Source organism: Falco biarmicus, chromosome 3, assembly GCF_023638135.1.
Source record: "Falco biarmicus isolate bFalBia1 chromosome 3, bFalBia1.pri, whole genome shotgun sequence".
NCBI classification, from domain to species: Eukaryota; Metazoa; Chordata; class Aves; order Falconiformes; family Falconidae; genus Falco; species Falco biarmicus.
Genome location: NC_079290.1, coordinates 53,628,656 through 53,653,500, shown reverse-complemented (window position 1 = coordinate 53,653,500; position 24,845 = coordinate 53,628,656). Strand labels below are relative to the sequence as shown.

General features: G+C 37.4%; 1 pseudogene; it reads left to right on the top strand.

Moving 5' to 3' along the window:
* The first annotated feature begins 20,037 nt into the window (after positions 1-20,037).
* Positions 20,038-21,717, top strand: LOC130145928 (uncharacterized; annotated as a pseudogene).
* Positions 21,718-24,845: the final 3,128 nt, after the last annotated feature.

Here is a 24,845-nt window from a genome sequence, read left to right as displayed (position 1 = left end):
TTAAGAAGAATTCCCCCCAAACACTCTACACACACACACACACACACACAAAAGAAAACAAAAGAGAAACTGGGAAACAGAGAGGGACATGACCAAACAATTCAAATCTCATAACTGAAATCTGAGTTTACATCAAAAAAATATTTCCATATATGTTAAAATTTTACTATTAAATGTCAAATTTGCAAAGAAATAATCCCTTTTGGATTCAGCTTGGCACCATGATTTTTTAAAATATTGCTATTTAAGCACCATCTGAAAGTGAAGTTATCAGTGTTTTAAGTCTCATGTCACATGATCTTGCACTTAGAGCCCAAAGAACTGATAAATATGGGAAATAATGGAAAATTTCTCTACTTCATATGATTTAATTTGTGATATTGAAAGTAAGATGTCTTAGTCAATGTATGTGTTCATACTGTAAAGTAGTTGGTAAAGGATAGTGGGAAGGTGCTCACTGATTCAGCATCTCATGTTTGCTGGTGTTCATCAATGCAAATAAAAAGATGTGATCCCATTTTTTACCTTCACATCCCTTTCTGACACAAACGTATAGTTTTAATGGAGTTAGGCTGGGAGTGAGAAGTACGCAATGGAATGAGATGGTGTTGAAGACGGCTTTGAATGAGAATGGGTGGGCAACAGTCAGATGTCAAGGACAACATAGGGCATGACATAGAGGTAGCTGCTTGATAAGCAGTTTTCTGTGATATACAGCAGGTCAGCCTGTAAAACATTTTCTGAATTATTAAGAAACAATTATCAATAGGAGTAAAAGTAGACATAGCCAAAGTATAAAAAAAGTGTTACTAATAAAAATACACCAACAGAAAATAAATTAGGAAAAAGATGAATGTTGCATGGCATAGCTATATAGAATTTCAAAGGTGAAGACAATAGATTTGAGTTTTTCATTGAAAAGGGGGAAGAGTCATTGAGACCGATGGATTTGGATGAATACGTTTTGTAAAGACTAAAAAAAAATATATCTGCTTAACAAAGGCTCATTACAGAAGATAGTTGCCCAGCAAACAGTACTGTGACCTCTATTATTTATCTGTACATTTTTGAAACATTTCTTCTGTATCTCATTGATATATCTTTCCTTCATTATCTTTTTAACTTACAGTGCATGTTAAAGAAATTAGGAAACCATTATGGTTCTTGTGTGCATTTCAGTAATACATTCAAGTGACAAATCCTTTTGTTACACATCAGGGTTTTTTTGTCTACTACACATTTATATAATATATACAGAGCAGGTTCAGTGCTACTTTTGCAGTCAAGTGAAGCTCATTGGATATGGACAAGGCAAATATTTAGGCTTCATCACCAATTCCAAGGACTCATATCAGCAGAATGTTATACAAAACCCTTGTATCTGTACTGTGAACATTTCTGCCGCACTTTCTTATGCTTTCTTATATACATACCCTATGTGAGCTATTATTTTATCATACAGAAGAGCCATCTGTAGACAAGTGAGGTAGTTCCAGAGCAAAAGCAGTGATGCTTTCTGAAGCGCTTTCTTTTTATTTTTTTTTCCTTAGGATGTGATATTCAAAATTGAATGAATAAATGAACAAATATTGAGAGCATAGCATGACGCTAACAAACCTGCTTTGCTGAGTCCACATCCACATATAAATCCACTGAGTGAATGGACCTGCACAAGTCCATCATTTATAATTTCATTATAAATTACTTAGAAGTAAAATCTACCAGTAACACCTACATTTTTAGTATACCATTTCAGACAAACAAATACATACAATACATAATGTTATCCCAACGAGTTTTCCAGACTTGAGTTGCATTAGATGCCCTAATGGTAAGGAAGAGGTGTTGCCTAAACAACAGGATCAACATCTGTATTTGAGGATTGTATTAAATAGGAACACCAAATTAAAAATGTAGGAAAGCAAAAATGTGTCCTCTAATTCTGATGAAAGGAAATAGCTTTAAACTGTTCCTCTGCCACCTGACTGCAGCCATTTGATTGTATCATATGCAATAACATCAGATGATGAATCTACAGACATACAACTTAGGTGACAAAATTTGTAGTCATAGATAATTAACATGATTAAAATGAACTGGTCAATAACGCTGGAAATAATCTGTGATTCTAACTTGAATGATATGCATTAATAGGCAATGATACAAATTACATATAAAAAGTTTCTGACAAAACTGAACAATTTACAGTTCTAGGCAACACGTGGTATAATTCAGGTGACTTAGGCCTGTGGTATAATTTAGGACATGTTGACATCTCTTCCTATTCTACTTAGCTCTGTGATGCTTTAAAAGCTTACTAGACATACAAAGTCTAACAAAGCTAAGGACAGATTGATAGTGGTAGCTGAGATAATGTGTGGCAGATAGACTTTGAAGGCCTTTTTTTTTTTAAAGAAAAAAAAATGCCCAACTGTCAGGCTGTGTATGTCTGATTTTCACTTACCATGTAAGCCTGTAGGGGAACAAGGACAGGGCTCCCTCCTAGAGCCCAGTTACTTTCTGTCACTCCTGTGGGACAACTTGGGTTTGCTGCCATTGTGCTCCAGGGGAGTAATGTGCTGCAGACCCCAGCAGCATGCTGCTCAGTCTGGCCACAGCTGTGCTAAGCTTCAGGTGTAAAATGACCCTTTATTTTGAGATTTTTGTTTTCTCAAACTTTTATCTGGATTTTAGGAAGTTAAAAGGATGAATAGGTTGTTGCTTAATTTATTTTGTCAGCCTGACTTGGATTTAGATTTCCAAAGCTGAAACTGCCATTAATATCAACCTCTTTTTAGTTAGTTTGCGAATTAAAGCATGCGTCTTTGGGTTTTACAATTTAACGATGGTATGAATTTTATATCAATTTATGGGATTCTGTAACAGGGAACGTTTGGGACAAAATTTTTCTCAGTTCTACAAGGAACTATTGCTGGACACCTGGTGGAACAAGTCAGAGTGAAGAGAGAAATTAGTATGTGTCCTTAAATAATAAATGAATTAATTTTATTTTCTGAATTTTAGCCACATATGTATACAAATGTGAAATAAACTTTATTAGCTCATATCAGTGATAAATAAACAACTGAGAACTCATATGAGAAAAACTTCATTTTTGGAAAGGTTTGTAAAAATGATGACTGGAAAAAAAAAGTATTTGTAATAAAATATTTTAAATCTGGATCCAATTTTAAAGAATTGTCCAAATGAAAAAAAGAAAAAAAAAAGAAAAGGCTCCACCATTCGTAATGAATCAATATTTGTTTCATTTCTTTTTTTGTATTTTGTCACACTGATCATGATTAAAAACGTCAGGCTTGAATCTATATTTCCAGCTTCCATAAGAAAGGTGCATCACACAAACACTGCATAATCTGACAGCTCAGTAGTCTTTTGTTCCTGAAGAACAAAAGAATAATTAACTACACTGATGTCTAGGATGTCTGACATTTCATTTGAGATGTTCCTACTGTTTCAATAGCATTTCTTATTACTTGTCTTCTGGATTGCCATTGGATTTGAATGCAAAGACTGAGAACTCTGTTTTGTTTTTCTGGCCATCATTGATACAGATGAATTGTTCTGTTAATAAGTTTTTTAAATATATTAATTTCCTTTAAGTCTGCTTAGCAAAATACAGAGCTTAATTTTAAAGAAATCTACCTGAATTTCATTTCTCCTTCCCACTTCTCATAAAAAGTTATCTTGAATGATAACAAAATACTACATGGGACAAGGGTTCAACCTAAGGATTGCCATTTAGCAATGTCAGTTTATCATTGACAGTCTATAGGCTATTATTTTTATGTACTGATATGTATCAAGCATTAAACTGATCTTGCCATGAAATGTTCAGAATAGTTTACATAGCTCATATAAGGAAAGAAAATAACAACAATATTTTGGTATTGTGGTTGAATCGTGTGTGTGTATATATATATATATGGGAAAGTCAGTTTTCTGGTGTGGCATCCATGTTAGTCTGTAGGAATGACATACATAACATACAGATATGCAAATTTAAACAGCTTAAATTTTGAGATCAGGTTTCCAGACTGCAAGCACAGTGTATCTAATCCCTATAGCAGGGTGTTCTTCCTTCTTACAAAGACTTTCTAAACGCTGGAAGTGATGTTATTGGTATTTTTTATGTACTCCACAAATTAATCTGGAATTTAGTTTCAATGAGAATATGGACATTATATTAATTTGCTTTAGTTGGGGTTTCAGATCTGTATTCTACGAGCATATTTACTAATTTTATGGTGATTCATTTTGACTCCATTTTTTATTCCTGTGTTGTTGATCTACAGTGAGCTTCCTCAAATTATTGCAGTAGAAATTATCTGATGTTTGAATAGAATAAAAATTCAGAAATTATAATGTGGTCATAAAATGTACTAAAATTTAGACCAATAAAATTATAAATGCAGCTGTTTCAATTGCTACTACAAAAGAGAAGCTTATTTCAGTCTCTGGAAATCTCACATAAATTCTGTGAAGTATGTCTTCGCCAACACTTTGATTTTTCCATTTCACAAATAGAAATTACATCTTGGGTTTTAAATTAGGAAATATTAAGTAATTCATTAAAGTGAAGAGAATTAAATTAACAAAGGAACGATTTTATGCCTTACCTTAATCTGACATTGTGTCTCTGATGTTAGAAAACCTTTTCGTACAAAAAAAATCTTTTTGTACAAAAAAAATCTTTTTGTAGCCTCTGATGTGCAAAAACTTTTTGTAGTCAGTACCACTAATAAAATAACGGATATTGTATTGTATTATATTATATTACATTGTCATAGATTACACAGTGGCAAGCTAAACTGAGTTGCAGATGTAAGTCTACAGCTGAAAATCTTTGTATGTACTTCTATACCAAAATATTGTTTAATCAGAGAAATGTTCATAAAAGTTAAACCATGTTTTCACAATATTTTGAAGAAAACCCATATAAAATAGAAGTCAAGAATACATACAAGGGGCCAAATATGAAATTTCTTTTACAGTAAACATATTTACTCTGGGATGAATATTATCACCATTACATGAACACAAAACCGACCATTTGTAATTTGCTGGGTCTAAACCTGACCCTAGGTCTTGGATTTGCTCTAAATTAGTCAAGATGACAATGGTCCTGAGGAAGACTACAAGCTCCTCGCCCCAGGGCCATGGAGCTCCAGAAAACCATTGCCACTCTAAGGGAGGCAGAAATAGCTCTGGAACCAGAAGCAAGACAGTTGGGTCAGGGTGTTATAGCTCCCTAATCTGCTAAATCCTCCAGAACACTGAACACATATCACTAGACTTTCAGAGCTTGTACTTTAACTTTCATGTCAAATCACCTTGATAGTCTGTCTCTCCCAATGCTTTTCATGGCTCTTGACTTCACACATGCCTGTTGGTTTTGTGGAGAACAGTTTCATCGAGGACCTTTTATTCTATCACTGTTTTGGCTGTGTGGGAAAATTAAACAAGCAGCAGAGCACTTTTGTGGTGCTCAAGTATTTTTAAGCTTGTTCAAAACTTTTCATGGTGAGACTGGCACACATACACAAACTGAGTTTTACCAGGTTGTAGCCATCAAAGGATAAATATTTTTATTTATATTTTTATTTAAATTTTGTGCAGTAAAATCTGCATTTGTATATATGTTTACTATATTCACTATCACAGTCCTTGCAGATATATCTGAAGCAGACCTTTTTAGCACTTTCATTATGAAAAACAACATTCTAATTTGCAATTTAGAAATAGGTATTGTCCAGACAGAGGTTTTGGAGTTTCTTTTCTTTAAATTTTATTTAGAAATTAATTAAATATCAACAGTAAGTTAAAACCAGTCTTCTTCCACAGGATTTTTTGTTCCCTTTTGTATTAAAAGCATATTTTAATTCCATGAAAGATTCCATATTACCTTTAGCTGATGACTATATTTCTTATATTTTCAAATCTCTAATTGCACAATAAGAATTGTATCTCAAGCTGAGAACAAAAAAATTAAAAATTCCGTACAGTTCCTTGCTTTGATACTTGAAGTAATTTAAAGTCCGAATCAAACATAGCTGTACTAAATAAATACTTTTTATGTTTTCTTTCAGCCTGAAAATTTTATCTTGATTGGAAAAAAAAAAAAAAAAAAAAAGAGTAGCGTTTTCTGTAGGATGAAAACCTACAGAATTCATCCCAAACTGGAATTCCAAGGTGTGCAGCTTTCCTTCAAAACAAAATCCCCTGCCTCCTCACCTGCTGCAGTATTATGCTGTAGCTTTCATTCTGTTACTTAAAAAAGGATTCATGGGATGACATTGTCAGTCATATTAGTGGGATAAAAACCACCATCAACACTAATAACATGACACACAATGCTATCTTTCAGGATTTTTTACTTTGTCTGTTTTCTCTTAAGATAATATATTAAAATATATTAAAAAAAAAAGGTTGTGTTTGACAAAATAAAATGGGCAGTTCCGAAGCAATACAGATTCTAATGAAAAATAAATGCTAATCAAATCATGGGGCTTGACTTATAGATTCAACTTCTTTTTTTTTTTTTACACCCTCCCCATCATTTTGGAAAAGAGTAGTAATACTTGTTTAAATATTCTCCTGCACTACATCATCTGCCATAAAAAGTGATCACTCATATCAGAAAAGTCCCGACAGATTTTCAGTGTTCTTATTACAGTGTATTAAACTGGCATCTAATTCTTTTGAAGTTGTACTGTCGTTTTCAGAGTACATGAATATTATGCTCTGTGAAAATCACAAGAAGAATAAAAATCAGGGTTCTGGTACATACAGTTCCAAATAACACAGCTGCAGATCCAATTGTGCTTGTATGATGTGATCTATTCTCCTTAAAAATGGCCATCTGCAATAACTCCAGCTTGCTCTGGACATCTGAACAGATTTGGCATCATGGAACAAACAGTATCTACTGCTAGTTGTGTGTGAACTAGTACTGTGTGGCCTTTGCCAAAGTTAACTTTCTGCAAGCCACAGCTGTGTACTAGTCCTCCCAGGTACTTTTGACAATAGACATTATTCTGTGCATCCCATTATAGCATCTGCCCTTCTGAGGAACACAAAGCAAAATAAATATTTTTCTTTTCCCTCTCAGGAGTCTCAGCTGGCGTATCAGGCTGCATCTAGACTAGTACACAAAAAAGACCTAAGTCTAAGCTGCTTCTCTGTCCAGAGGGCCACGTGCCGCAGCCTGCCAGTATACGTGTCAACCCCTCTTTTCTCTTGCCACCTTCCTCCAAGCATGATGGCCTCATCCATTCTACTTCTTGGGAATAATGGGTTTTCTTTCCTGTTCCCTGACAGTGACTGCTTGTTTGTAAGAGTGCTAACTGACTCAGGTTGAAGTTGTGGTGGGGATTTGGAAGTAATTAAATAGTATGAATGACTAGAAGCCCAGGTCCCAGACACAGAGTTCACCACTCCATACACAGCTTATCTCCCCAGCACTCCTCCTGGTTGGCTAAAAGCTTTGACCTACTTTACACTAAAAGCTTTTTTTTCCCAAACATCTCTTCTTTCACTTTTTTTTTTTTTTTCCTTCCCAGGACACAGTATCTTTGCCAAACCCCCTTCTATTCTCCCAACATCTGTTTGTTTCCTCTATCCCCTAAGTTCTAACTCTCCAGAAATCCCAAGTAAAAATAGCCTAACCTCCTTGTTTCTCTCCCCTGGTGTTTCTTTCATTCCTCTTCCAATCTTGTCAGGGTGTTCTGTCATCCTGTGCATACACAGCATCTCTGGGAGAAAAAGTATCTACATTGACAGGCTGCTTTCCAAAACTAAACTAGATCATAATAGGCAACAGATTGTCAAGTCATACAAGAAAGTAATTTGGAATGACTGCTTTCTTTACTTCTGCACAACATGATTAAGGCCCACGATCGGTGACTCATTTGAATTACCTTGAGGTAATACAGTATTATGCTCAAAATCTTGTTTATGAGCAAAGTAGAAACATACCTTATAGTCAAGTAAAGCCAAGAATTTATGGTTAGTATAGGTGAAATCTGAAGAGTGTAATAATTATTAATGCAGATTGCTACAGAAAAAGAAAGAATAGCAATGCAGTTTACACACTTATTTTCCTCCCCTTTTCCTGGTTTTATGCCTACTGCCTCCCTGCTCCTCTGCATTGTGTGGTTGGTGGTTTCACTCTGGTGGTGGGAGTCAGGGGGATATTACCATGAGCAACAGAAGACCTTCACTGAGAGGAACATGATGTTCATGTGGATGACTTCTTCCTTCATATAGGATCTACCTGCAATCATTTTTAGACATTTGTTAATGTGCTTTTAAACCTTTGCGTATTATTCATCAATCTGCAGCTCCACACTACACTTGAATTTATTATATACAATGCCTTTTAAGTGTGGGAGATGTTATTTCATTTTTCCTTTTGTTACCTCTAAAACTAGCTGTGCCCAGCTCCATGTCTGCATTTCTTTGATTAATCATTGGTGAATGAGTCATAGTTGTGGGGTCTCCAGAGCCAAGCTTGCGCCCTATTCAATGACTCTAGTTCTCTGCTCTTCATCCTCTGTCTCTTCCTCTCTAGAACCAACCCTGTATTTCTCAACACTCTGTTGTTATGTTAGTCATAAATAACTCATTCTACATAGAGTAACTGGTTTTACTATAATCAATATAAAGCATTTTTTGTACCATACGAAGGTAAATAAAAAGAAAAAAAATAACCATAGGTCAATTAGAGAAATTGCTTTCATAACTAAGCTAAGTAAAACAAATTTGCAGGCAGCTTAGGAGAAGCTCAGGTAGAGTAAGCCTGACTAGCCTTAGTCCCAAAGCCTTGCAAATTCAGCACAAAATGATGACCTTGTAATAGCAATGGGAATCCTGTATTACAGTGTTACATGGCTGCAATGGTTCTATGAAATCAGGATTTCCATACTAATGGTTAACATTTCATTTCTCAGAGAGTAATAAACAATGTCAGAATAATAGTTAATATTTCTCTACACAGCACTAACAAAAGTATGAAGTCCATGTCTAAGATATCGTTTAGTTGTAGTAAGAGATTAAGGAATGTGACAGTACGTGAGCTAGAAGCATGAAGGTAGTTACACTGAAATCTGTTCTGTAGCTGAGTGCGGTAGCCTGACAGACCGCAGGCACACAGCCACCAGCAGGGACTTCGCAGTTACATAGCAGTAACTTGCAGTTCAATTGCTTCTGATTTTGTCACACTCGTTTTGCCACGTCAGCATAGTACACCGTGCAGGATCTCTTCTGGTTTTGCCGGGGTTGCAGCAGACTTTAGTGATTGGGATATTGATATTGGATCTCACAGTATACCAGAGCTGCCCTCCTCATTAGCTCATATGTCCCTGCCACCAGCCACAATTGTATATCCTGACAGAAAGATGGAAGGACATGTCTTTTTTCTGCCTGGAACACTTGGCTAAGTAAGACTTTCTGGAACAATTGCCTAAGAGATCCTATGTACCTATTATCTGCACGGCACACTGGTCAAGGCTGGCTGCACTCAAGTGGTGACCTTGCTGCTTTTGTCTTCAGATCTGGGTGCCGCTGTTATTATTGCTTCTATAAAGCCATGCAAGGACAGTAAGAAAGAGGTATAACAACAACTTACCCCAGTCATTTTCATCTATTTCCTTCAGCTCTGAGTCATGTGCCTATCTATGTAGGATGGCCTTATACAGGTGTTTCTGCCAGTACTGAATGATTGGAAAGTTTCCTCTTTATCTTAGTTGACTTTACATCAAGTCTTGATGCTTATTAACATCTGTCTCACTGTGTGTAACTCCTTACATCTATATTGCTTAACCGAGCTAAATAGGTATAATTTTCTTGTAAGTTTGAGATACCATTAATAGCTTCTACAGCATTCACATAGCTACTCATTATGCCTCTGAGCTGAAAGTATGCTTTTCTCTATTATTGTTATTGGATGTGATTTCTTAAAAAACAATCAAACAAACAAACAAACCCCACAAAAATCCACCCTACAATTTAAAATAATGAAACTTGAAGAATAGACCATAGTACTTTACCACAAGAAAAGACTGTCTTTGGAAAAGGATGTACATTTTGATTTGTTAATGTGAAGTGCTGGGAATTCTTCCACTCCCTGTTCAAAGCTGTCTGCTCCCGTCAGTTGGTACTGCCTCTTCTTTTTTTTTCTCCCTTCACATACCTCAAAGCAATGTTCTCAGACCAAGCTCCTTCCCCAAGGGTGCTTCCATGGTGTAGTGTCTAAATATGCTTGGAACATGGTTGAAAAATATGAGGCACCACTTTTCCCTCTACACAGAAAGAATAGAAAGCATAGAAAACAGTGCTGGAAAGGACATACTAAAAAGTTCCTATTGACCCTATTTAAGTAAACATAGGGTCAGTTTCTCTCTATTTTGGAATATGACATTCCACAACCCAGAAGCATGTTCAGGATTTGCTTCAGCTTTTACTCGTCCATTCTGTGAATTTTCAGGACCTTTGGTAAATATCCTCAAGGACTGTCATTTAAGTATGTACTTTACAGACGTTAATGGTATGACTGGCATGCTAAATTTGGTATGGTGAGGTTTTGGATCTTCATTCATGTTGAAAGTGTCCTCACCATCTGTGAGTTGTTCAGAGCCAGGGTTTGCATTGCAGCGTTGATATAAGGTGTGAACAATAGTAACATTTTAAACATCACAGTCTGCTTTTCATGCCACAGGATATTTGTGTAGTCACTTCCATTTGATGTGGAGGATAAACCCCAATGCATTTTCTAGGTTTCAGGCTTTTGGGAAGTGCTGCTTTTTTATCAACATGGAATGGCAGATCTTGTTCTGAATTTCTGTCTATATTTTTGCTTGTAATTTTCTGGCAACAGAACTTTCCCTCCCTAGAGAAAAATGCTGAAGGAAGAGCAAAATAACAGATATAAAGAACCTCTTAAACATTGACTTATTAAAATTACATTGAAATATATTATTGAAACAGATGTTCGTACTTGGGATGCAAATTGAACATTTACAAGAAGTAAACAAAAAATATGTTACTTTTTATTCTTTGGATATATATTGCAATGCACAACAATACATATACAACAATACTGCATGCCAAAGAAACACAACAGCAACAGTATTTTTTTTTTTCACATTCAGTGTTAAAGGTACTATCCAAAGTCTTCACTGTATCTCTATTTTGTCTATATAAATCTTTGTAGAATGCCAGAAAATAATGCCATGCATGCCCTTATTCCATCAATAGCAACTCCTATCTCTTAACATAGAATTATTAAACACTGTTATAAAATGAAGCCTGCACACAACTACAGTTCTAAGGTGTCTACATAGTGGGTTTCTCTGGTTCCAGTCCACAGCAAATGAGAATTCATTCTCTGCCTCCACAAATATTTCACAAGGCCTCCACCCTTCAAACAGCTCTCCAGCTGTAATAGCTATTTCATCACAGCTTGCAAGCGGCTGGGTAAGAGCTTCGTCATTTTTTATCCATACAGCTTCTTACTTCAGCCTTTAAATTTTACTATAGTTCATATGCCACATCTAATACTTGTATCACAGTTTAAGACCTGCTGGAGGGTTCCTTAGGTTTGAATCGCTGTGAGTTTTATCACCATTGATTCTCTATTGGGTTGTGCATTACTTCACATGCTGTGCCCTGGACAACCTCTGTGTATGCTCCCTCAGTTGTCTTCTCAGAGCCTCAGATTTCTTCGTTAAAGTCCCATGATCCAGCACTCCTGGTCGCTGTACAACATCACCAATCTTGTCCTGTCACCAGAGCGGTCCGTTCAGGGCTCCAAGTACAACCTGCAGGCAAGTACATGTCTTGCATGCCGGCTGACACCAATGTGCTGTAAATGACACTGGCATAAGAACCATTGAATCCAGGGAATTACCTGTGCTGCTGCACCAGAACTGATAGTCACATGAAAGGTCAGAAAGCTTAGACTGTCTGCTCCTTCCTAATGTTATTTCAATATTTACCTCTATTTCTGACTTGAGTGTTGGGGGAAATGCAAATTATTCATGGTCTGGTATAAGAATTCTGTACCGTTATTATTTGGAATGGTTCTAATTCTAGTCGAAAACTTAGAATTATAATATTTTTTCCCCATGTATACTTTATGCAAACATAATATTTGTCTCATAAATTGAAGGAATCTAAATAACAGATACTAAATTTTTGATTGTATTCTAATATTACACATTGATGCCTCAAAATATGTCTATGAGGCATCAGTTTGACATTTTCCTTAGAAGTAGTCTTAGATTTCTCAGTACAATTCCAATTGACTGTGATACTCACAGAAATGAAAATGTAGAGATAGAAAATACTTATTAAGCTGTGTGTTCAGTCTGTCTTCCTTCCTGACTTTTGCAAGCTAGTTTAAAATAATTCAGACAATAAGGTTTCAACCAGCACTGTGGTGGAAACTGATAGAACTGCAGGCAAATAAGCTTCTGATAACTCCCTCTTTTCTGAGGTCCCTGCAGTCTGTTGCTTCTTCTCTCTAAATCAGTGGGGCTATACATATATACCAAACTTTTTTTCTTATTTATACTTTCAAAGTAGTTATAGACTTCAGTTGTTGCTTAGGTAATCTATAAAATTTCATTTGCTTATTTTCTCTTTATAAATCAGACAATGTAGTTTCTGCTGGCTCTGTTACACTTAAGAACAAAAAACATTTGCAGATTAGACATAATGCATTCTGCTGCACAATTCTGGCATGCTGAGAGAAAATGTGTCGTCAGCTACCACAAGTCAGCTAGTGAGAGGTGATTTGATAAGAAAATAAATACTGATTGTTTCTGCATGCCATCTTTGTGAAGAAGTCTCAGTGCTATGAATCTCTAATCATTGCTGAAAAGCTTATCACAGTATATCAGCTTGAAAATTTTGCTGGAAATACACATGAGAAAAAAAAGGAGCTTTTTCTCTGTTTCTGTTCATATCATAGTTAAAATATTTGATGGGCAAAACTGTTATAATGTTTCTAATTAGTGGCACCTTTAAAAACTATGAAGTCTGATTTTACTCTAGTTTTATTTTTACCCCTGAGCATAGTTACAGTGATATTCAACTGACAGAGAATTTGAAAGGTTTGACAAATAGTTAAGTACTGTAAAAATCCAAATTAATTTGACTCTATTAAAAATGTGAGATCACATTAAAATAAACAATTTTTTTTTATTTATTTTGTCTATAGCCATGTATTGACTCTGGAAGCCAGTAACACCTGGTTTACTCTTTTTTTTTTTTTTTTTTTTATGAACTGAGCAAACTTTGTTTGGAAAATGTATGCATATTTATAGAGTTAAGAACCCAGCATGTTTCCACTGGAAATCCAATGATTTCCCAGTAGAAAGCTGGGCTGCTTTTGCATGAAGGTGGCCAATATGAAAAAGGAATAATAATTAAATGCAGGGATCATGTTCAATGCAGAATGATGATGGAAATAGCATTAGCTATTCCGGAAGAAAAGTTTTTCTGTTTCTAAAAACCTGCTGCTCTCCACTGTGCAGTAAACCTTATTACACTGAAGACATGCATTTCAAGACCATTATTTTTTCATAAGTGTGAAGGGATGGGGTGAGTGATAAAGTATTCCTACATTGACTAGAAGAGGAATACCTGCAAAGGGTCAGTTACTTATTTTAAAAATAATTTAAATATTCTTTCACAAAATTATAGAAGAAGTTTAGAGAGGAATTCTCCCTTTCATAAAATGGTTGGTCCTTTACCATGCTTCTTAGATTGCAATGACATTCTGCTAATCTTCTATGACTCTTAGGTATGACTTAAACTGGACTTCTCTCACTACCTCCACTCTCTAATCATTTATTCTCCATGAGTACCTATAAATCCAGTGACCTTCCAGAAGATTTTTGAGCTTCTGTAAAAGGATAAAAATATGATACTCTTTTTTTTCCTAACCAAAGCGAGCCACAGAAAACCAAAGCAACTGTGGTTCAAAGTTTAAAGATAAGAAAGAAGGGAATATCTGATATAGCTTTGCCCATTCATGTTTTTTGATACATCACAAAGTCTATTTGCACATTTGTCCAGATGAAATAGAACCTGGCAGCATTAGGGTTATCCCACCAAAGAAAGGAAATGTAGGATGATGCTGACAGATACTTTTGGCTAGGAGTTGAATTAAAGACAAAACACAAGAACACAAAAGGGTGTCTGATGAACTCGGGGTTTATCTGCTTAAGCAACCGCTGACCAGAAATGGGCTTTTTAAGACAGAGCAGAGCAAAAAATCTTTAGCATTTCCCCAGATTGCCCTATCAGCTTCTGTCAATCTGCAGATGAATAGAGATAGCCATAAAGAACCCTCTGGGTGCCAGAGTCCCACACAAAGCTGCACCTTTAATTTAAGAACTGGACATTAATGCAGGAGAATGAGGGAAGGGAAACGTTATGTACCAGTATCCTGGAAAAAGAAAATGAGAAAAAAATGGCAGATGGAGACGAGCACAGCTTTGCTGTGTTCTAACAATTTGTTTGTTAATATCCTATTTTTTTTTGTGGTTGTTACTATCCTATTTTTTTTGTGGTATTGTTAATTGGAAACTTTTATTAAGATGTGAAACTCCTTGATTTCCCAAATGCCAAATACTTGTCCAGCAAGGGACTAAACAGTAAAAAGAAAATACTAAAAATAATACTGACAGTTTGTTTGCCTAAAAGACAACTTGAAATAGTTTGCAAATAAAACTAATATGAAAGTGCAAAACTGAAGGGTAGGGAAGGCACCAGGTTTCCAAAAGTGCAATGTGACATCTAATAAAATTGTAAGGTACCAGTTTTTATCTCCTTCACAGAGATGAGGCGTCACCCTGCTACATTTCTTATATGAAATTTCACCATAGGTTGAAATGAACGGTTGAATTTATACCTTAAATTGCCTGGAAGCTACTGAAAAGCTAGCATGGAGAGGAAAGGTTTAAAACAACCCAAACTGGGGCTAAGGAAGGGTATGTCTTTCTTGCTGAATAGGCGACAAGTAGATCGTTCTGCTCTTGATGACCTTGCTACTCATCACCCTGAAGGTAAATTTTATGTCTCTCCCTTTCTTAACATGGTTCATATGACAGCTGTTTCCAGTAACTATAGTTGTTATGATTGATCATAGCTAGTTATTTCCACCCATTTCCTTTCTAATTTATCCCTATGTTATTTTATTTCAAAGATGAGATGAATATTTTAGTAAAATTTGGAGTGAAAATATATAGTATTATATATACAACCTATAATACTAGATTATAATGATATTAGGGTTGTGTTTCATCATCCTGTTCTTTTTTGTTTCCAGTTAAGGTGAAGCATTTGATTTTAGGCATATGGTTACAAGAGCAATGTAGGTGTATAATGGCTTTCTCCTGGGAGAAAATCCAAGGAAAAAATTGAGATACAGTTTCCCACATGGACAATGTTTTGTGCATTTACACTAAACAGAAATTATTTGGCACCATAACTATTTATTTGTCAGCTGTCAAAGACATGATGTGGACTTGGAGTTAATGACTTAAATATATTTCTTCTTTCAAACATAAATTGTTTGAATGTTTTAAAGCTTCTCTTTAAAATAAAGGATTTGTTAACAGATGGAAAATTAAGATAAAAGGCCACATCTACGTGAAATACTAGATGTATAAAGAATTTATAGATACAACAGATAAATTTGTGTGCCTTTACAAAATCACTTAGCATGCACTTAGATGTAAATGTACAAGTAGGCCAAGAATGTGTCTTGCTCAGCTAGCTTGCTCTTTAAATAGAATATATGAATAAAAATTCAAACAAATACATTGAAAGGTCATACCTTCCTGCTTCTTCTACATCATAGAATTGTCATTTGCTCATAACAAGTGATTTTATGAGTAGGGGCTTTTTACTTAGCAAAATAGATTTTTATGATAAATTAGGGTTGTTTTTTCCCATCGTAGAGAGTATTAGAGAAATAATACCAACTTTTTTTTTCTGTTAGCTTTCAACTTTTTCATTGTTCTCTTCTAAAACAGTTATGCACAGTTGATTTATGACAGAAATTGTGAACCATGAGCAAGTATCATAAACTATTAAAGGAAATCAGATTTCAGATTCCTAAGTATTATGTTTACAGAAATTTTATTTAAATTGACATAATTTAATTCAAAAATATAAACATGCCACAAGCCATGTGCTAAATGAAAACCATTAGAAATGCATGTAATAAAAAAGTATAATTTATAAACTCATTACTGCAGTAGCTATCCATCAATAATTTAAAAATAGTATTTAATTTTTTTCTTGTTTACACTTTATTTTAGTTTATAGAGAAATATATGTCCACTTAGAAAAGACACAGCATTGGCTACAGTGGCATAAATAAGCCGAATGGACAGTAAAGTTGTAATACTGACGACAGCAACATTTACACAATCTAACTCAAGACCATTAAATTTTTAACAAAAATAAAAACTTTAGTAGCACCTTTACAATGCCATTCTTTATATGGTATGGAAAATGAGCCCAACAATTTTGCCATTCTGTGGGACAAAAGACTGCACTAACAAATTATGCCTCTGTTGACTTGAAGCTATCAAAATATGAAGAATTTGCTATTTTCCTTAGCAGATGCTGCAACAAGTACCAGCCTGCTCTATCAAAAATATCAATGTTGTCACAAAACATGAATCTGTCTGGGTTTAATTTCTACCAACTAACATATCTTGAATTCCTTTAAATAATCATTGTTGGTGAAGGCTCTGTGAAGATACTAATTTAAAATATTTGAAACCTATCTTTACTTTCTCTTTGATAATCCAAACATATCAAGCTTTCTATAACTTTCACTATAAAGGTTTTCTTTAAGACAGTACATTATCCATCAATGCCTTTTCTTCACTAACTTAAATCTTTCATTATGCTTTTTAAAGTATGGATGCTAGACCATTACTTAACTACTTTCTCTAACAGTTGCATCCATTCAGTATGTTGGTTTTTTTGGTATTCCTATTCATTGCCCTTTGTCTCCAAGTCTGCAGGATCCTATTTTCTTTTTTCCGGGCAGCTGTCCAGAGTTATCACCTCTCAACTTATAATCACCATTCTGAAGTATATCCCACATTCTTTTCAATCAAATGGTTTTGTCCTTTTGCAAGATGTTACTATGGGGATTGAAGTAAAAAAGCAAAAAGTAGCTAATAAAAAATTAAGTAATTAGTTATTGGATCTGAAAATTAATAGCTCCAACTAGCATAGGAAACTTCAGAAATATCTATAGCCTCTGACTGTTTGAGAGATGCACTCTGCTTATAGCTATCTGTAAAAGATTTAGTAGACAGACCCTTTGAAATATTTGTTAGGGAAGAATTTAACAGATAAACAAAGAATTATTTTGGTTTTCTGAGCTGATGTGCTTTAAAAACTACCTATAAATATCCTCAAAGGGAACTTATTGCTTATCTTTTTCATCATGTAATTCATTTTTTTTCATACATGATACTACAAAGGAAACAATCTGACAAAGTTATTAAACAAAGCCCTTGCTATCTGATAAAAACTTGTTATTACTGGAACAATAGGATACTGGAGCATTTAAATACATTCTGGATTGGTTCCTTCATGCTCCTGCTAATATATTTGGAATGACCAAGCTTTTAAAATTGTGGGTACTATGGTAACGGGATATTTCAAGGTGTCATGGAGACAAAGTACTCTTCTCCTGAGATGCTAGTCTATTTGAAAAAAGTGCTAGTCTGCTGTGAAAATGCACAGAACAGAACAGGCTTTTTGTTATTTTCTAAGTGCAACTACTTATAAATGGTGACTCATACAAGGCTTGCATGATGCTGGTGTTTTTAACACACTTGTTTTAAAACAACAGAATCAAACTGAAGTGAAATAAGTGCCATTCTTTTCACACAATTAAACCTCCTATGTAGAAAGGACAGAATTTTCTTGGCTGAATGTAAAAAATATATTATAATAAAAAATAATTAAAAAATCAGATCTGTCATTTTCTTTAGTGAAAAACAAAAAACCCAAGATGTTCTGAGATGAGTTTCTATCATATTTAATACATGATAGTTCCTGCCTAATCCAGATGTATAGTTTGGGCACATGCTCACCTCAATCCTTGTGGCTAAACAAGACAAGATGTTTAAACTCAAAGTGGATTGTTCTGTAATAGATTTAACTTAATTATTTTTCCTACTTTCCCCCAATAAGCCTTTTACTCTTCCTAAGAGAATCAGATTCTGTTGATGTAATGATATTTGTTTAAAATAAATAAACAAATAAATATTAAACAAACAAACAAACAAACAAACATCCCTTCCTTTGCTTCTGATGTCTTAGGTTGTACTGAAATTTTGCCTTGTTACACCTTCTTTTATATCAGCTATGACAAACACAACACTGGTACCCAGAAGCTTTAAGTATCACAGCTGTAAGATGGACATTTTAAAAACAAAATACCAACTGCCCAACACGACAGTGAGACTTTTGGCACAATTTTGTCAGTGCTATTTTGAAGTATGTTTTCTATTATTTTTACTATTACATACAGCTGTCCCCAAATTGACAGTCACTGCACACACAGTTTGATTGCACAAATAGCATATACCTTCCCATTGCTACATTTGTTTTCCTCAATCTCACTTATACCAATTTCTCTAACTCCTTTACCTCCAAGCAGTCAATAGTCTTCTCTTCCTTTTTCTTCCTTCCATGCATCTTTGGATGAATAATTTCTCGAAGTGGTACCTTCCAAGCACATAGCTACAGAAAGTTGCATTTCATACTCTTAATTATATTGATTAGGTCTTATTCAATCTTTTAGTTTATTTTTGTGATATGCTTGTTTTCAGAAATAATGCATTTTGTGCTTTTCTGTCAATTGAGTCTTTCTCTTTTTTAAGGTTGGAAGTCTTACAAATTTATCTAGTTGGTGCCCAAGCTACTGCCTTTGAAACATAATTTTTGTTCTTGAGATTGCTTCTGCTTTTCCAGCTTTTCAGTATGCATGCTATAGATATTCTTACCATGTCTAATCTTTTTGAAATATTAACTTTATATGAGCTATCTAAGTCAACGTCTGAACATAGGTACAAAGTTCTTTGTCTTGCTCAAGCTTTCCCCTTCGACCACTACTGCTGTAATGTTCCTGTAATAAGTCTTTTTAATTTTACAAACATGGTAGCAAATTTATATAAAATCTATTTTGTTAAATTGTACTACTTATCAGGCAAAGAAGCAACCAAAACTACACCATCTTCATAACTCATGTTGCTTATGTACCTGTGTAAGAAACTGTGCCGGTGAGACCCACCATCACCACAGCAGATGTGTTGTCTCAACTCATGCCATGGGAAGAAACTCATGCCATCACCACAGTGAATTATATCACCACTGCCACAGAAGACATTTAAGGCAAGAAGATAATGCCGCTGCCACCGCAGAGATTTAGGAGACCGACTGACGCCATGGAGCAATGAGGGAGGCTGATCCCGCAAAACGTAAACAACCCCCGTGCATATTCCCAGACGTGGGTTATGTTGGGCATGTAACCCCTGTGCATGTGCCCAGACTTGGGGTCAGGGGGGTCAAAGTGCCTGGAGACCCCTGAGGAATGTTGGGCATGTACAGCATTGCCGGGTGGAAGGTGTGGTTAAGCAGAACAGCTTGTAACGACTCTATAAAAAACGGAACCAACTAACATCGGACGGAATGTTCCCCCACCAGACTTGAAAACAAATCGGACTGTCGGGACGCTGCAGGTCCGGGGTGGTAGCCGTTGCTTTGAACTCTTTCCTTTTCTTTCCTTCTTTCTTTCCTTCCTTTCTCTCTCTTTATCTCATGCTCTCTCTCCCTTTGCATTCGCAGATTGATTGTTGGGCAAATAAAGTTCCTTGGCTCTTGACTCCGTTTTGAGTCTTAATTCTGTTCCTGAGAATACAAACAGAACCACGCTCCGGTCTCAGGCCGGCATGCGACATTTTAATTGGCGTCATGGACAGGATTCTCAGTGACACAGAAAGTGCCAGGTTCTTTATGAGAGACTTGTGTGTGTGTGTGTGTGTGTGCCTGAAGTGTAGCTTGGTACAAAGTGAGTGTGGAGTCCATATCCACAGTTCTGTTTGTCCGTGGGGAAGACAGCCAGAGACAGACAAAGTGATAGACTTGAACAAGAGACAAGTCTCTTAAAGAAGTTTAAAGGTGTGACCTTCTAAGAGTGAAGTGGGGGAGAAGTAGTAGAGAATTGACAGTGAGGCCCTCTCAGGACGAAATAACCCCTCTTTGGTGAAATGGGTTCGCACACTTCTAGAGGTGTTTGCGATGTTTCCCCCACTGAAGTATGGGGTGGAGATTTATATAAACTGGATGACTTTTGGGGAACCTATCATGCTCGCCTAGCTCCCCAAGGGCGCGAAGGGCAAAAAATCAGTGGTTCCGACTGCAGAGCATGGTGGATAGGAACATGATATTGCAGAAGGAGGCTAAAGTTAGGCCTGGGAAGGGAAAATCCATAATTTGTGCAGTTTTAGGAGCAAGTTTGGCAGCAGCCATGGAAGATAGGTGGCAAAGATTGTGTCAAGATAATGCGTAGATTCCTTGAAAATGGCAATTAAAACACTGAGAGAGCAGTTAGAGGAGACAAAACAGCTATTAGAGCAGGAGAGAAACCAGAACGCTTTGTTAAAAGAAGCATTAAGAGAAGAATTGTGGAAAGAAAGTGACTCATTTGGGGAGGTAGAGTCGAAGTCAACAGAGAAAGGGATTAGACAAATATATCCCTAGGGGGATTTACAGAGAGCAAAAGAGGCAGCAGAAAACCCTCCTCACATGTATCCCCTAGTTAAGACTGAATATATATAAGAGACAGACAATGACACTTGTCCCCAAACAGTTACTAAAAAGTCTCGGTTTACAGCAACCGAGTTAGCAAAATTAAGGAAGGATTTTGCAAGGACTTCAAAGGAATCTGAAACAGAATGTGTTTGGAAAGTGTCCTTGTCAGGAGGGGATGGGATTTTGTTGTCAGAGAAGGAAGCAGAAGGATACTGCGGTCCAGGTGTGTTTTTAACTACTGGTAATCATCAGACCCCGTGGTCATTAACACAGAGGGCAGCGTACTGGGCCGAGGGACTGAACCCTTCAGAGAGGGGGGACCCCCTAGCCATAACAGGTATAATGGATCAGCTGGTAGAAAGTGTACAAAAGGCAGCTTGTCTGCAGATGATGTATGACAGAAGGCTTGAATCTCGCCAGGGCTCTCCCATGATGATGCCTGTGGACCCAGAATGAATGACTCCTCTAATTCAAGGACTTCCTGATTCTTTAAAAGCCATTGGGATCCAGCTACAGGGGAAGATACAAAATACTCCCATATTAAACAGAGTTACATGGGGGGAAGTTGCCTAAGAGCTAATTAACTTTGGGAGAAAATATGGTCCCGTTGGTGGATCCTGGCAAAGACCTGAAACGAGAGCTGTACGAACTGTGGGAGAAGCTGAGGGATGGTTAGCACAGGCTCAGAGAAGTCAGAATTCTAAATTGGTCCGATTTACTGATCCTGGGGGAGGAAGACCCCTAAGCCAACAGGAACGGTGGCAGTTGGGGCTCCAGAGGGGTATTCCCCAGGATCTAATGGATGGGCTCCCGACCCAGAAGTTGGAGAAATTTGTATAGATATTGTCAGGGCACAAAGTTAGTTTTGAGCCAACCCCTAGTGCCCCACCTCACCATCAACAGGCATCGGGGAAAAAGCTGATGAAGTAAAGAGGGCAATGGGAAACTAGATCCTCCATGCCCCCCGAAGGTGGTGGTGGGGAACGGAGGGTGAATGTTTACCAGGCAACTTAGCTTAAATTTGGGAGGAGATTTAATGATTACAGTGGCTGTAGGAATGTGGAAAAAAAATAGTAACCTTTTTAATTGACACAGGAGCACAAATCACTGCACTGATGGAGAGTGAGGTGGAGCAATGTGGAATTTTGACTTCCTCTAAAAACCTAATTGTCTTAAATGATTTAGGGAAAACTCAGTACCTATGGCCCTGGTAACGTTATGGTTGCCTGGGGAGGAAGACCCAGGTAACACCAAGGTTGCAATAGGTCCTTTTCCAACAAATCTTTTTGGGCATAGATATACTGAAGGACAGACAGTGGTATGATACCCAGGGGAATTCATGGTCCTTTGGCATTCCTTAGATCAGAGAACTAGCTGAAACGTCCTGGGCAGAAGTGTGCCTGTTGCAAGCAGCACCTACCCTCCCCCCTTCCAGGATGACTAATGTGAAACCCTATCCCTTGCCATTAGGGGCCCGGGAGGGGACAGCTCCTGTGATTGAGGATCTTAAACAGCAGGGCATTTTAACATTCACCCACTCCCCATACAATTCCCCAGTGTGGCCAGTTCGTAAATCAAATGGGAAGTGGAGGCTGACTGTAGATTATCGTCCACTTAATGCAAACACTGGTCCCTTGACAGCAGCAGTGCCTAATATAGCTGAGCTAATCTCACTCATTCAGGAACAGGCTCATCCAGTGATGGCCACAACTGGTGTGAAAGATATGTTTGTCATGGTTCCCCTGCAAGAAGAGGACCGTGATCGTTTTGCTTTCACATGGGAGGGACAACAGCATACCTTTACTTGCCTCCCTCAGGGATATAAACATTCTCCCACCTTAGCACATCATGCTTTGGCACAAGAATTAGCCCACATTCTCCTGGAACCAGGAGTTAGAGTTTATAAATAGATCGATGATGTTTTGATAGGAGGGGATGAAATTATTCCAGTACAGGTGACACAAGGAAAGATTATACAGCACTCTGGGACTCCAGATACCAGAGGAAAAGACACAAACTGCTGCAAATGAAGTGAAATTTTTAGGGATATGGTAGAGAGGAGGTTCAGCCTGTATTCCTCAGTACACCCTCTGGAGGATAATCTACAGTCAGCCTCCACTTCCCATTTGATTTATGAACTGGCCACACTGGGGCATTGTATGGGGAGTGGGTGAATGTTAAAGTTACACTAAAGCAGGTAAAAATTTCAGAAAATAAAAAGGAGCTGCAGCACACCTTAGGCTTATTGGTCTTTTGGAGAAAACACATCCCAGACTTTGCAATAATTGCACGGCCCTTATATGACCTGCTGCGAAAAGGAACAGTTTGGGAATGGGCTCCAGCCCATGATGAAGAGTTACCGCTTTTGGTGTTTGAAGCAAACACCCACCAGGCTTCGGGTCCTATTCACCTCACTGACCCTGTCCAGATTGAGTGGGAGTTTGCACACTCAGGATTGTCAGTTCATTTTTGGCAAAAAGGACCAGAAGGTCCTACCCACCCAACTGGATTTTACTCCAGGAGCTTTAAGGATGCTGAGAAACTATACTCTAATTGGGAAAAAGGATTGTTTGTAGTGAGTGTTGCTCTCAGAGAAGCAGAGCGAAACATACGGCAATAGCCTCTAATTTTAAGGGGACCTTTTAAGGTAATTAAACCTGTGTTAGCAGGAACTCCTCACCCTCCCCACCCCCACCCCCACCCACCCCACCCCCCCCCGCCCCCCAAACGGGTGGCACAAAGAGATACTGTGAGAAAATGGTATGCTAAGATTGAACACTATTGTAGTGTCTTTACTGTCACTGAAGGCACCTCTAACCAGTTAAACATCCAAGAGGAAGTAACAAATTCCCTGGAGGAGGATACCCCTCCCCCTTCTGTGGTAAAGACCGCTCCTGCAGATCGCTCCTGCTTTTTGGCGGAGTTGCGGAATGTGTGGTTTACGGATGCCTCAGCTAAGAGAGAGATAAACAAAAGAGATACCGAGCTGTAGCGATTAATGTAGATGCTAACAGGGAAATCATTACCAGAGGTGAGAGCAGTGCCCAAGTGGGAGAGTTAGTGGCAGTGTGCAGTGTGTTTAATAGCGAGGAAGGGGCTAAGACTCCGGTGTACATTTACACTGACACGTTTGCAGCGTTCAAAAGATGCACGGAGTGGCTCCTTTTCTGGGAACAGAATAACTGGGAAGTAAACTGAGTGTCAGCATGGCAAAAAATCTATGGGGATGTTGCGGTAGCATGGGTACCATCTCACCAGGAAAGGGGCACTCTGGCAGGTGAATGGAATAATAGGGCAGATGAGCTGGCCAGAATTGCCCCTTTCCAGCAGGAAAATCAAACCGGGCAAAATTGGGACAGACTTTTGGAATGGCTACCCGTTAGGGGTGGTCATTAAGGGTCTAATGATTTATACAAAGAGGCACATGCCAGAGGTTTGCCTGTCACTCGGGGAAACTTGCAAAGCCTGTATTTCAGCTTGTGAACAATGCAGGCTCCGACTAGAGAGACAGCCTATGGAAGATTCCCCCCTTCATTTGAGAGATAAAAGGTGTCTCTGGGAAACTTGGCAGATAGATTACATCGGACCTTTCTGACAGAAGCAGTACATATTAGTAGGCATGGAAGTGATTTCTGGCCTAGTTCAAGCCGAAGCATTTCCACGAGTGACTGGGGAAAATACAGTGTGAGCTCTGAAAATTTGGTTTAGTTTCCTCCCCAAACCTGATTCTATTCAGTCAGACAATGGCAGTCATTTTACTGCTGCTAAAGTGCAGGAGTGGGCGAGGGAAGAGGGAATCAAGTGGGTATTCCACACCCATATTATCCCCAACCTAATGGGATAGTAGAACAAACTAATAGACTCTTAAAATGATTTCTGAAACCTCACAAGCCACATTGGGTGGAACGCCTTTGAGATGCAGTTACCTGAGTTAATGATTGCTGGGGAATAAATGGATGTCCCCGACT